Below are 12,203 nucleotides of genomic sequence, written 5' to 3'. Positions count from 1 at the left end.
CATAGAATTATTATCGCGAAGAGTCGGCCGATCTTGGCCGACCTAGAAACTGCTTTACTGTCTACGTCAATGGCGGCCAAGAGAGAGAATAAGGTTTAAACGAGATGGTGAGGTCGACGATAAAAAAACAGATCGACCGTCTTCCTGCGTCGAGAGTCTCTCGTCGAGTGTTATTTTAGAATTAAGGGCAACTGCCACCCGGTATATCATAAACACCAGCCGTTGCACAATATGAAGAGGAGGTATCATGCGAGAGTCCACCGCTGTAGCGAAACCTTCATCGACAAACGTGCACACCAAAATGGCCGACGTTTTTCATCTCGCCACGTCTCTGACCATTTGATTCCCGCATCCCTTTTATTCGTCGATAAAGAAATTCCCGAAGTTTGCGCATTCGCTTGCACCGAGAATCGGCCTCTCCTCGAATTCTTCAGCCACTGAATGCAACAGTTTTCTGGAATTAAATTACCAATCGTTCACAGTGTCCGGGGGAAAAAGTAATTTTCCGGATTCCCGTACTTCGATTGGTGCCGCGAAGTTTCTATCTCTTGCTACTTTTTTTTCTGCGGGGTAATGGTGTGGAATCTTGGAAGGCTGCATTTCAATGACGAGGGAAATTTCAGAGAGAATTCCGTTGATTAAGAAATTTTTATTGTTTTCTACGTACGCGTGCTCCCTCCAGCTGTGCACTCACGCGTTGATACGGTGCTTCGATACATTCCTTTTTCTAAAAATGAAAATTGCTCATCACTGCATCACCATCTGCGGATTCAGTTTCATCCTCAAACGGGAAAACAGTAACATAAGTCACGGTACTTAAAGACTGCACCGTGGGAACAAGGGACTGGAAACAAAAGAAGATTAATGAATTCGATTACGCTCGAGTCAGAAATTAATTAGGGGCTGTAATTCGATGATTGTGAGACAAGGGTCCCGTGAGAGACATGGGAGGAGTTTCTCAAAGGGTGATATGGAAATGTGGACGTATTTATTCGACTATTCGCGAGGGTGGCTTTACCAATTTGTAAATTGAGCATTAGGAACCGTTAGTAATTATTAATTATCTTGATGGGCAATGCAGACGATAATAAATGAAAGGAAGGAACGAAACAACCAAACATTCTAACGCAAGAAAGACGGACAGTAAACAAATGATGGAATGTCTAGAATAAGATACAAATTCTCACTAGTAGAACGAAGAAAAGAAAATAAACTAATTATGGAAATACAATTAAGAACAATTAAGAAAGAATAAAGTAAGAAACCTGAAAAATTCCGAAGGATAGCAAACAAGCCCGTCGAACGAACGATCACGAATAAAAAGGACCAAATTAAACGATTGGAAAAGAATTGAATAAAAACCACAATGAAAGAACAAAAAGGATACCTATGATCGAGTTGTCGGAATAAAAAGCAATCTTGTTTTAATTGACAAACAAGAAAATAGAACCGCGTGGCGTAATCAATCGATACTGTTCGCCGGTTCCGGGTCAATTTCATGTTTACATAACCCGACCCAGTCGCGGAATAATGACATCCTACGGCTTACGGAGTTTCCGAAGAATATATGTACCAAGTTTCCGTTGGAATTTCCGAGTTTACTTTGCCGAGGCGACGATAATCTCGCTCTCATTACTTTGAATTTGCATTCCAAACAAGAAGGGAAATCGATTGTAAAGAGTTAATCCGGCTTCGACAGAGACTTCAGCCGCCTCTGGTCTCGTTTAAAGGCGGATTCTTCACGGCGCGGCGAGGAGAAAAAGACCACTTCTCACTGATTGATGCAATTATATTTTTGTCGATCGGCCAAACAGAAAGCCCCGCAAATTACTAATTCATCGAGATCAGATCGACGGAAGAGATGGGGAAAATCAAACGTCTTAAGAGGATGCGACTTGTTATCTATCGGAATTTTTCCTGGGGAAATGAATGGGCTTTCTGGTCAAACCAACATTTTATTTGGAAGTATACGAATTTTGGGAATTTTTCTAAAAAAATTAATGCACTTCATAAACAAGCAGCTTAGTCAAAAGTGCGTATATTTAACAACTTGTAGAAATTTTTTGGCAGCTAGATCTTAAAAACTGTTCTAGTGACATTTTTTATTGTCGTGAACATGAAAATTTCGTTACGAGGAAAAAATTAAGAAAATTACACTTTGAAATCTTTAAATTGAATAAATCAGAATAAATCATTAAATTGAATAAACCAGAGTCTAAAAGGAATTAATGGAAATTGATTGACGCGTGATGAACGTTGAAGTATTTCTTGAAGAAAAGTCTGAGCTGGCATTATTGTACATTTTTTCGCGAAAGAATTTCCGCAGCTTGCGAAAATACGGACCCGAGCAGGCACAAAATCCGAAGTGAATGTCTCGGATGGTTCTCTTGTGATAAAGTTCCGAGTACATCGCATTTTTCCTTGCGGCAACATGGCATTATCCCTTTAAGTTTGCATGCCGCGGTATGGTTAATGAGAGCATGGACGTCTTCTTTTTTCGTATTTCTACACCGTCACTGGATTTTTAATGAAAGGGCTCGATATCATCTCGTTATCCTCTTTATGGGCACAATACGGTGGCTGGTGTTCCTTCCGAGAGAATTGTGTTATCGATACTCGAACCGTACACCAAAGGACGTTAAACTCGTTAATTTGGCTAGATAGAGCTTCCGGCGGATTTAAAATGTTTATACTAGGGGGAAAAATTAGTCTGTGGAAGTGTCGCTGAAGTAATTACTGCTGAAGCGATTCTAGACGGGTAAAGAACTTTAATCTCACTTTTAATACGAGAAAAACGATCCTAGAATCTGTATCGAACACCCGGGTGTTATTTAAACAATTCATTTTAATTCAATAAAAACAGGTTGAAGGACTATCGATTAATTTTGCACGGAAAAAGCTTTGCAAATGATTGAGGAAAAAGTAGAACAATAACCGTTTATCGTGGCTAAAATGAAAAATTAAACTGCAACGAACGCACGTTTGAAAACGTGTGTTTTGTCCGTGAGAAAAAAACCAACTGAAATGTACAGTTGAAAATTCCAGTCGGAGGAGCAATGTTGACAAAAGACGAGAGGACAAAGTGGAATTAAATGTTTCACACCGTGCATCGATCATGATTAAATCGACGTCAAAGACTGATCGCACACGGGTGCGCTAGATTGTTATGTAGCTCGCGTGTCTGTCCATAGCCGGCTATTTCTACTTGCGTTAACATCCACAAACGCTGGCCATGCTGCACTATGGTTTGTTTTATATAACAATCTCAGGTAAACTGATGGGCGATGGCGAAATCGATCGAACGCAAGCGATACATAGCATCATCATCATTACGTACAATGTATTCCGCGAGTAGAAACGGTGTTCAATGGTCAGACATGGAATCCCTCGATTCCTCGAATTCCCATGCTGATTTTTCCCGGCAATAAATACCGTTACAAACAATGCAATCGTACATATCATTCATCAATCAACTTCCAATAATATTATTGATATTATTGTTTACCATTACTAAAATTCCACGCGAAATTAAAGGGCATTCCATTTTTGTTCAGAACTGCTGTTTTGATCAGAACTTTTAACTGTTCCAATTTCCTGATAAATAAAAACACTGTCCAACACCAACAATAAACAAATATTGTGATGTTATTATAAAAGATATTGAATCGTTCTTTACAGCAAAAGATTCTACAGACTTTCCCGAATCCAGTGATAACCAATACTAATTATATTAATTCATTAAAAACGGAGAGATACCACTTTTGCACCAATTTTTGAGGATATTTTTCAATTTGTCACTAAAAATAAGGGTCCAGCGGAAAATCGAATTACACCATACGATAGAGCAGACCTTTAACTTGAGAAACCACCATTTCAAGTTTGCATGGTCGACGTTTTTTTCGAACCAGAAAGCAAAATACACTCCTCAAAAGAATTAAGGGATCACTTGTGCGAACCCGAAAAATTGGTCCCACTTTACGTGATTATAACTCCGTCAAACATTGCTGTATCGATATCGTTAAACAATGGTTTGCAAGCCTGAAACCTATACTTTCAGATGCTCTCTTTCAAATTGTTGCTATGTTGGTTTTTTATAAAGTTATAACGAGATGAAGACAACATTGACGGTTAACAAAAATTTTGTGCTACTTTGGAACATCACACGGGGAGCAACAAATATTTTTGATAAATCGCGTTAATATCATTTGGAAGGGCTATCTTTCCTGTGTAAATTGTGTGGTTGTTGAATATTGTGCGATTTTTTTTATTCGAGTTATTCGACATTGAAGTAACGGAGAAACCACATTTTCTTGAAATTGTGAAAGTTTAACGAATTTTCTCAAGGTTAAAAAACGTTTGAATCATAATCTCCCTATTTTTCCCATATTCTGCCAAGTTTCAGCTTTAATTTAAAAAAAATGTCATCGCTCTACCTCATTTCTATTGAAAGTTCTTTGATTTTGAATCGAGTTTGGTCCAGATTTTCCACTGTGGGCCGTAGTGTATGTATTCAGAAATGTCAGGCAGCCGCTGTACGTGGCGCGCTAATTTCTGCGAAGCACTAACTTCAAATACAGCTGCCATAGTTAAAAAATTGTCGCAGCCAGTTCATGGGGTGCTCAATCGAATCGGCAGAATCTCTGCTTCAATCTGACTTTCGGATCATGGTGTTGCGATCATTTCTTGCCAAGATATAGCGAGTTAAAGGAAAAATGGAAATTGTGCATATTTTAAGCATATCTTCAGAAACACCTGGTGTACCGAAATGTTAGTGAAATTGAAAAAACAAAAGAAGTGCCTAGAAGAGAAAGAAATGCTCTTTCTATTGCTTTTTTGCACAAGATTCTACGATAATTTTTTCGCTTTCTGGAGCCAGTTAAAGTTAAAAAGGCCATATTTACTTCAATGTTGAATAACTCGAATAAAAGAAATCGCACAATATTCAACAACCACACAATTTACACAGGGAAGATAGCCCTTCCAAATGATATTAACGCGATTTATCAAAAATATTTTTTGCTCCCCGTGTGATGTTCCAAAGTTGCACAAAATTTTTGTTAACCGTCAATGTTGTCTTCATCTCGCTATAACTTTATAAAAAACCAACATAGCAACAATTTGAAACAGAGCATCTGCAACTAGAGGTTTCAGGCTTTCAAACCATTGTTTAACGATATCGATAGGGCAATGTTTGACGGAGTTATGATCACGTAAAGTGGGACCAATTTTTCGGGTTCGCACAAGTGATCCCTTAATTCTTTTGAGGAGTGTATGTTCGCCCGACATGAGTTGCCGCCAGAGTTTAAAATGAGTTTAAACATGTTTAAACAATCATAATGTATTAGTATTGGGTATCACTGGATTCGGGAAAGTCTGTAGAATTGTTTGCTGTAAAGAACAATTCGATATCTTTTATAATAACATCACAATATTTGTTTAAAGTTGAAAAATACGTGTTTTTTTCAAAGTCATGTTTCTCAAAATCTGTGCGTGTAGGAGAAAAATTAAGGGTAGATTCGGAATCTGCGCAAAAAACTCTATAAAACATAAAAAACATAAAAAAAGTTGATATTTGTTGGACAGTATAATTGTACGACGATCGTTCTGGGTTCGTTTTAAAGCTTGAAGCCTCTACTCTCAAAGCCCTTAATTACTATTTTTTCACGCGATTCTGCATCGTGTGGATTATTGAAAAAGCGAAGGTGTGTACCTAATAATCTTTGATTACGGGAGTTCCCTATTTTTATTTCATTTGAAGATCAGTCCAAGACGTTGCAGATAAGAGCAGGGAACTTCGAGGTGGAAGATATCCGAGTAGGAAATATTTTCCGGTCGGATGGGTACCGTCGAGACAGAGACACGTCCGTCGGCTTTATGGAAAAATTGATAACTCGATTCATCATCGCGCAACGTTGCCCGTCGAAACATGGAACCATGCTACCGTTGTAAATCATTTTACGCGGCAACAAAGCTCGAAGAAGAAACGACGACTGTCCGTCGATCATTATGCGAATGTGTTCTGGTTTGCGTTCATCGACGAACGGCTGGTCGAACCGAAATACGTTTTACAAGCTTGTAAGCTTGCATCATTGCTAAACATTGTTAGTTTAGTGGCGAGGTTATGTGCTGGGGTGGCGATGAACATGGTACATCATTTTTATTAATAAATTGGTCGTACATTGTCAATTCCAAGTCGTTCACGGTCTTCAAAGTGGCGGACAATGAATTATATAGTTGGTTGGAGTCTTGCTTGTAGTTTTTTAATATGCCCTAGAATATACAGAAACTATAATCTCATCTTAAAAACGATGTAAGCATGTACAAAAACAAATCGCTACTAGATATCTGAATGCTTTCTAAATTCCTTTGCACAGCATTTTATGTGTTTTCGTTTGATGTTCAGAAGAGTCCCAGAAGCCAAAAAAAGCACGATCGAATTAGAACACGACAGCACTTTCGGTTTCTATTTTCGTGCCGCTGGAAATAACGTATTTATACAGTTGTCTTCCGGGGACCAAGAACCGGAACGAATTATTTGATTAAGCCCTGCAAACGAGACCGGATAGCTCATCCCAGTCTTACCCGTAATCCATTTAAAACCGCGTACAGATTAAATACTTAAAGTCGGGAGACTCGATTTGCTGTTCTCGATTTCCACAGGTGAAATCACCAGCTGTTACCGATCCCGGGATGAGCTTTCATTCGAATCGTACGATCGCCGTAGCATTGTTGTTAACTTCACACTGGTCTAGGATTCAATAGCTAACACCGATCACGATCACCATTCATTCGTGCATTAACGTTTGACCTTCCTGTCTCTCGTTCTGCATGTTCAATGGCGCACCTTTCACCTTTGTTGCGAACACGAGTGTGCTGCATTCGCAGTGAATCCGATCGATCCAATTGCACTTTTATACTGATTACAGTTTGAATGGATAATTTTATGGAAGCTAGAAACGTTTGTCATTACATCCGGTAAAGATTTGTGATTATAAGCCAACAAAGTTTGATTCCGGATACGTCCGGATTCAAATTTTATAACTAATTTAGTATTAAGCGTTTAACAGCGTTTCGCGTACGCCTGCATGTTCGGCTACGCTTGGCCTCAAATGAAGAAGAAATATTATCCAAGGTAGAAATTTCTGATGTGTTTTCGGATGAAAATTAATGGTAATAATTTTAAAATGTTCTTATAATATGTGTGTGTGTGTATACCGGGTGAGTCATTCAAAGTGAAACAGACGTATATCTTCGAAATTAAGCATTTTGGTTAAAAAATGTTTCTGACAAAAGTTGTATGGTTTCGAGGGGGCCATAAAATGGCGTCATTGATTCGACCTTGGATAGTCGTTTGAAAATCACGCAAAGGTCATCTTCAATTTCTTAAATAGAAAACCCTATTTTTTTATTGCATATCCTTCTAGCTTGTTTTTAGAGCTTTCCAAAACGCTATAATAAAATATTTTTTTCTTAAATACTTTTCAAGTTACAATAGTGCAAATATTCCACAATCGCCTCGCTTTTTTAGGGGTTCTCGATAATCTGAGAAAAAAATGTTTCGAACAAAAGAGGAACAGTATTCAGTCGTCTACAAATTTCAATATATAAAAGTTAAAAAAAATTGAGGTAAATTTGATTTTTTAAATACTAAAATGTATTTTGGATTTCATAATGTTGTAGCTGATCTTAAGGCGAATCCACAACGATATATAATATTATAACCTTGAGCCTATAAATAACGCTACAATAGTTTTTTCCACTTTTTCAGGCCAAATACCCCACTGTGCGACGCTCGGATCCGTTTGCCCCCCGCCGCTATAGACGATGCTCGGTGCAGTTTCTTTTGTTTACGTTAGAACGATTGTTTTTTTCATTAGTATTTGTTGCTACTTCGAAGATAATAAAACGTACACTTGTGTATGTTATGCTGCTATGTTCTATCCTACGTAGCTATTTCGTAATGTTTTTTTTCAATACAACCCCTTCAAGGTGTAAAATTTCAAACTTTGATAATTATTCCTTTGAGTATTTGTTATGGTGGACCCATGTACCAAATTTCAAGCTTGTAGGTCAATGGGAAGTACCCAATAGATTTTGATGATCTGTCAGTCAGTCAGTGACAAAAGCGATTTTTGAGGTCCTTTATCTCGGAACCTACTAATGTTGGAAGATTAATGTTTTGTCAATATTGAGATATGACAGCATTTAACAAGCGTACGATATTACATTTCTCCATCTGCCTCCAGTGCCGAGTTATAAGCCTCTAAAAAATGGCTGAGTTGTTTTGTGTAAAAGGAGAGGTAGTGCGAGAAGTTGGCTGGTGCACTACCGTGCACCTAGATTACGTTCTCCACTGTACTAAAATATTGCACTAACATCCTTAAATTGTCAGTCCAGAAAATCTGCTAACAATTCAATTGCCCACAATACATTAACTTATTATTTATTATACTCGGCTCTTGTACCGTGGCTCCGCACAGACAATAGCATAATACTTACTAACAAGGGAAGTTAATCAACCGTAACGATTTTAATGAAATTTTGGTATGATATAAAACTATCATACCAAATAATAATAGCGGCCGACATTCATGTTAAGGGGGTGAAAATAGCTCTCAAAGTTGGGGTGAAAAATCGATTTTCTTGAATATCTCCGAGAAAAGATACACAAAAAGATTCGTCCTTCAAAGACGCACAAATTGGATTTTGAAATTTTTGTCTAGGCCTAATACTCTCGGGATATTCAAGAAAATCGATTTTTCACCCCAACTTTGAGAGCTATTTTCACCCCCTTGACATGAATGTCGGCCGGTATAAAAAAATACGTGTCAAATATTTTTTTGAGTTTTATGTCAGACCAAAATTTCATTAAAATCGGCGTGTTACGGTTGGGTAACTTCCCTTGTTAGTCCAAACCATCAGAAATCCACGAAATCCAGAAGCCCATGAAAGTCTCATTTAATGCTACCTGTCGTGGCTTTCACCGACCATCCAGCCAACTTATAATTAATCATGTTCACTGTATAAGTGCATATAAATCTCAAGTCCAATTACCAGCTGTCCCTTTCAGTCCCGATGGCTATAGTTACGTATGCAGCGGTTGTAACCCACTGTAACCGGGTTAACCCTGCCTCTATTTCTCCTCGAGGGCGTCAGATTATGGCAACCAAGGGTGACATCCTCTTCGGGGAACCCGGGTCACGATTCGGGTTAGACAATGGTCGGAATCTCTGATCGGAATGGGGCTGGGCGTTCTGCCCATGAAGTTATCAAGAAAATTATTATCATGAAACACTGTTATGCCAGCGAAGGGTCAAGCCCGGCTTATCTGTCGGGCGCGGCCCCGAAATGTCGATGGGGGTGGCCAAATGTCCACGAAAGACTATGGGGGAGTTATGGCAGCTGTTGGGGCTGTCGAACATTTATGAATGCACAGAGAATCATGGTCCTCGGTCGATCGGAAAGAAGACACTGGTTTCCATGAATTTAGTGTAAGGAACAATTTAGTATAGTGAATGATTTTTTAAATTGAAACGGTCGCTTTTATGTTACAAATGCCATGAGTGCACAATGCAGTCGGACGAACGGAAATTTGTTACCAAGAATTTCTTTTCAGTAACAATAAGGTGGAAAGGTTCTTTCATCTATGATAATATTTTTCTTGTAATCTAGAAATGATCAGAGTGCTGCGAATGCACAAAGGTTCGCAGTGTTCAGACGATCAAATGTAATAAACCAGCGAAACTCACGAATCCATGATGAAAAGGTTCCGTCTGCCAAGAAATTCCGCACAGCAATAATACGGTGGAAAAGTTTTATATTCGTTAATTTAAATGTTCTCTTGTAATCTGCAGACGATCAAGTTGAAGCATTTTATAAATCTGAGATAAGAAATAATATATTTCATCGACAAAAAGATTTCTTACTGCAACAATGAGGTAGACATAATTTTTTAAAGATTGTAATAAATTGCAATAAATGCTTCTCACAGTTTACTTCATCGACTAAATGATCTATTTCAGCAACAATATAGAAGTTTTAGTTTGTGTTAACGCGAACGTCTTGTATATCGTTACAAATGCACAAAACATTCGGTCGCCGGACGATCGAAATAAAAGTTTAACGCTCGAAGATGAAAGATTAGCATGACTCACGGTTATGCTAGTAGAGGGACAAGTCCGATTTATCTGTCGCGAGTGTGTCCCCAAATGTCTACGGGGCAGTGAAAAGTCCGTGAACGCGCACGAGGGAAGTTACGGCCAGCTGTTGGAGCGTTCAAAAATTTATGGCTGTTTCGACATTTCAGCTGAACAATGTTGCACCAGGTAGACGCAGACTCGAATGGTCGTAGGGATGCCACAGGTGGCCAATGAGGATTGAAACGTAGTCATAAAACAGCGTATCTAGTTCAAGGGGAATTTGAGAGAAATTATTAATTTCCGTCTCTACTTTTAATCCTTCAGTGAAACGCGACGAATTAACCCTTAACCGTCCCACGCCTCCCCTGTAATTCCCTTTGAATTTTTGGAGTTCTTGGCCCAGGTGTAAATAATTTTAATTGGAAGATAAGAATGTGTGTGACGTCGTTAGAAACAATTTTTACGTATACGTTTCGTTGATTTTTAGTGGTCTGAATGTTTTTCCAGTACATCTATTCAGATATGCAAGGCAGTACATATTTTCAAAATTGTTTCGATCGAGCCCTGTAGATTTTGTCATGTGTACATTATAAAATAGTGAGATATTAAAATGTGACATTTAGTCTGCGAATTTGATTTACGACAAAAGTGAGTAGGTGATTTAGAAAACTTTAAGAGAATTATTAAAGGAAGAATTGAGATCCGCAGAGTCCTACCTATATTTTCAATGGGCCGAACAAAATGTCTAAAAACAGAAAGTTACAGCCCTCGCTCAACTGACGCGCTTCCCACTTGAGAAATTTACAGCGAGAGCTAAACTGGCAGGTGTTAAATTCGTCGAGAGCGATTTAAAACACTTCGCACAGCTCAGAAACCGTAAATTCGCACGGCTACACTAATTGGACATTAATTAGTCCGCTTACCGCGAAAAGTGCGACACTCTAAAATCCCTGAATTCAGATCGTTCCGTCCACAATCGGATCACGAAATCCGTTTCTACATGGTAACATGGAAAAATCATTAAATACTGTCATCCCTCCATGGAGTGATTAAATACTTTTCAATTTCCTGAATCGCTTATTTGCATTGGCGTCGGATGGGACGCGAAGATAAATAAATCCAGAGATTCGTCGAGACCCATATGTTCGTGTTTGCACGTCGCATAATTATCGACGCGATGTTCGAAAAATTTCGATGAAAAATTGATATTGTACTTTTAGCTGCATCTGCGAGCCGATGCACAACCGCTGTGCAAACGTGTGACGCTCGAGTCACGCAACTGTCGCAATATCACCCGATAAATGTTATTTTCACCCTTTCGAGAATGTTTTAATTTCAACAATCCATTCGATTCGGACATTTGATTTATAAATGAAAAATGTTTGACTGACGAAGTTTATTGACTATTTTCTTTTTAGTATGTCCTCTGTTCTGCTCGACAAAAAATTACGGAAAAATTCATGAACATTCTACTTAATAGTACGCATCACGGTGAATTATTTCAGAATTTTTGGTTGCAAAATCGATTTTTAAAAAATCATAAAATGTTGAAGTTTTCGGAGTACCACGTCGACATTTTTATGTCATTTGTGTCTCATCGTGATTATCAATGCGTACTTTTTCCAGATTATATTTTGTATTACAGTTTCATAAAAATTCAGTAACGAGACATTGTTGAAACCATTGTTCTTCATTTTTCTCAGAAGTTTTTATATAGTGCACCGTGGGTAAATAAATAAAACTCGTGTTTTCGACGTTTTACGTAATAAATAATATTTTCATTTTGCCGTGCATATTGAGCGCACACACGGCGATCTCTTTTTTCTATTTTTCAGCAGGTGACGCGGTCATGTCTCTCTTCGATCCTTTTATTTGGATCCCTTCGCATATTCAACGAGATCCAGCTTTGAATTTTTCAGTATGGGGTCGCGTTATATGAACTCACCCCGTTTCCGATCGAACCCCTAAAATCGAAACGAAACAAAATGGCCGTGTAAGCAGAAGCTATCGTCCTCCTCGTGATCGCGAACTTTTACTGGTCAGCACGCAACGCCTTTTTCGGAA

At 38.4% G+C, this 12,203-nt stretch overlaps 1 protein-coding gene across 2 annotated transcripts in view; it reads left to right on the top strand.

Annotated features, from left to right (window-relative positions):
- The window catches only part of Dh44-r1 (Diuretic hormone 44 receptor 1), a 107,225-nt gene that overhangs the window by 2,126 nt on the left and 92,896 nt on the right, over window positions 1-12,203 (top strand). The window lies entirely within an intron of this gene.

The sequence above is a fragment of the Lasioglossum baleicum genome, chromosome 1 (genome assembly GCF_051020765.1).
Source record: "Lasioglossum baleicum chromosome 1, iyLasBale1, whole genome shotgun sequence".
Lineage (NCBI taxonomy): Eukaryota > Metazoa > Arthropoda > Insecta > Hymenoptera > Halictidae > Lasioglossum > Lasioglossum baleicum.
The sequence above is the reverse complement of the archived record's forward strand: the minus strand, read 5'-3'. Positions and strand labels throughout refer to the sequence as shown.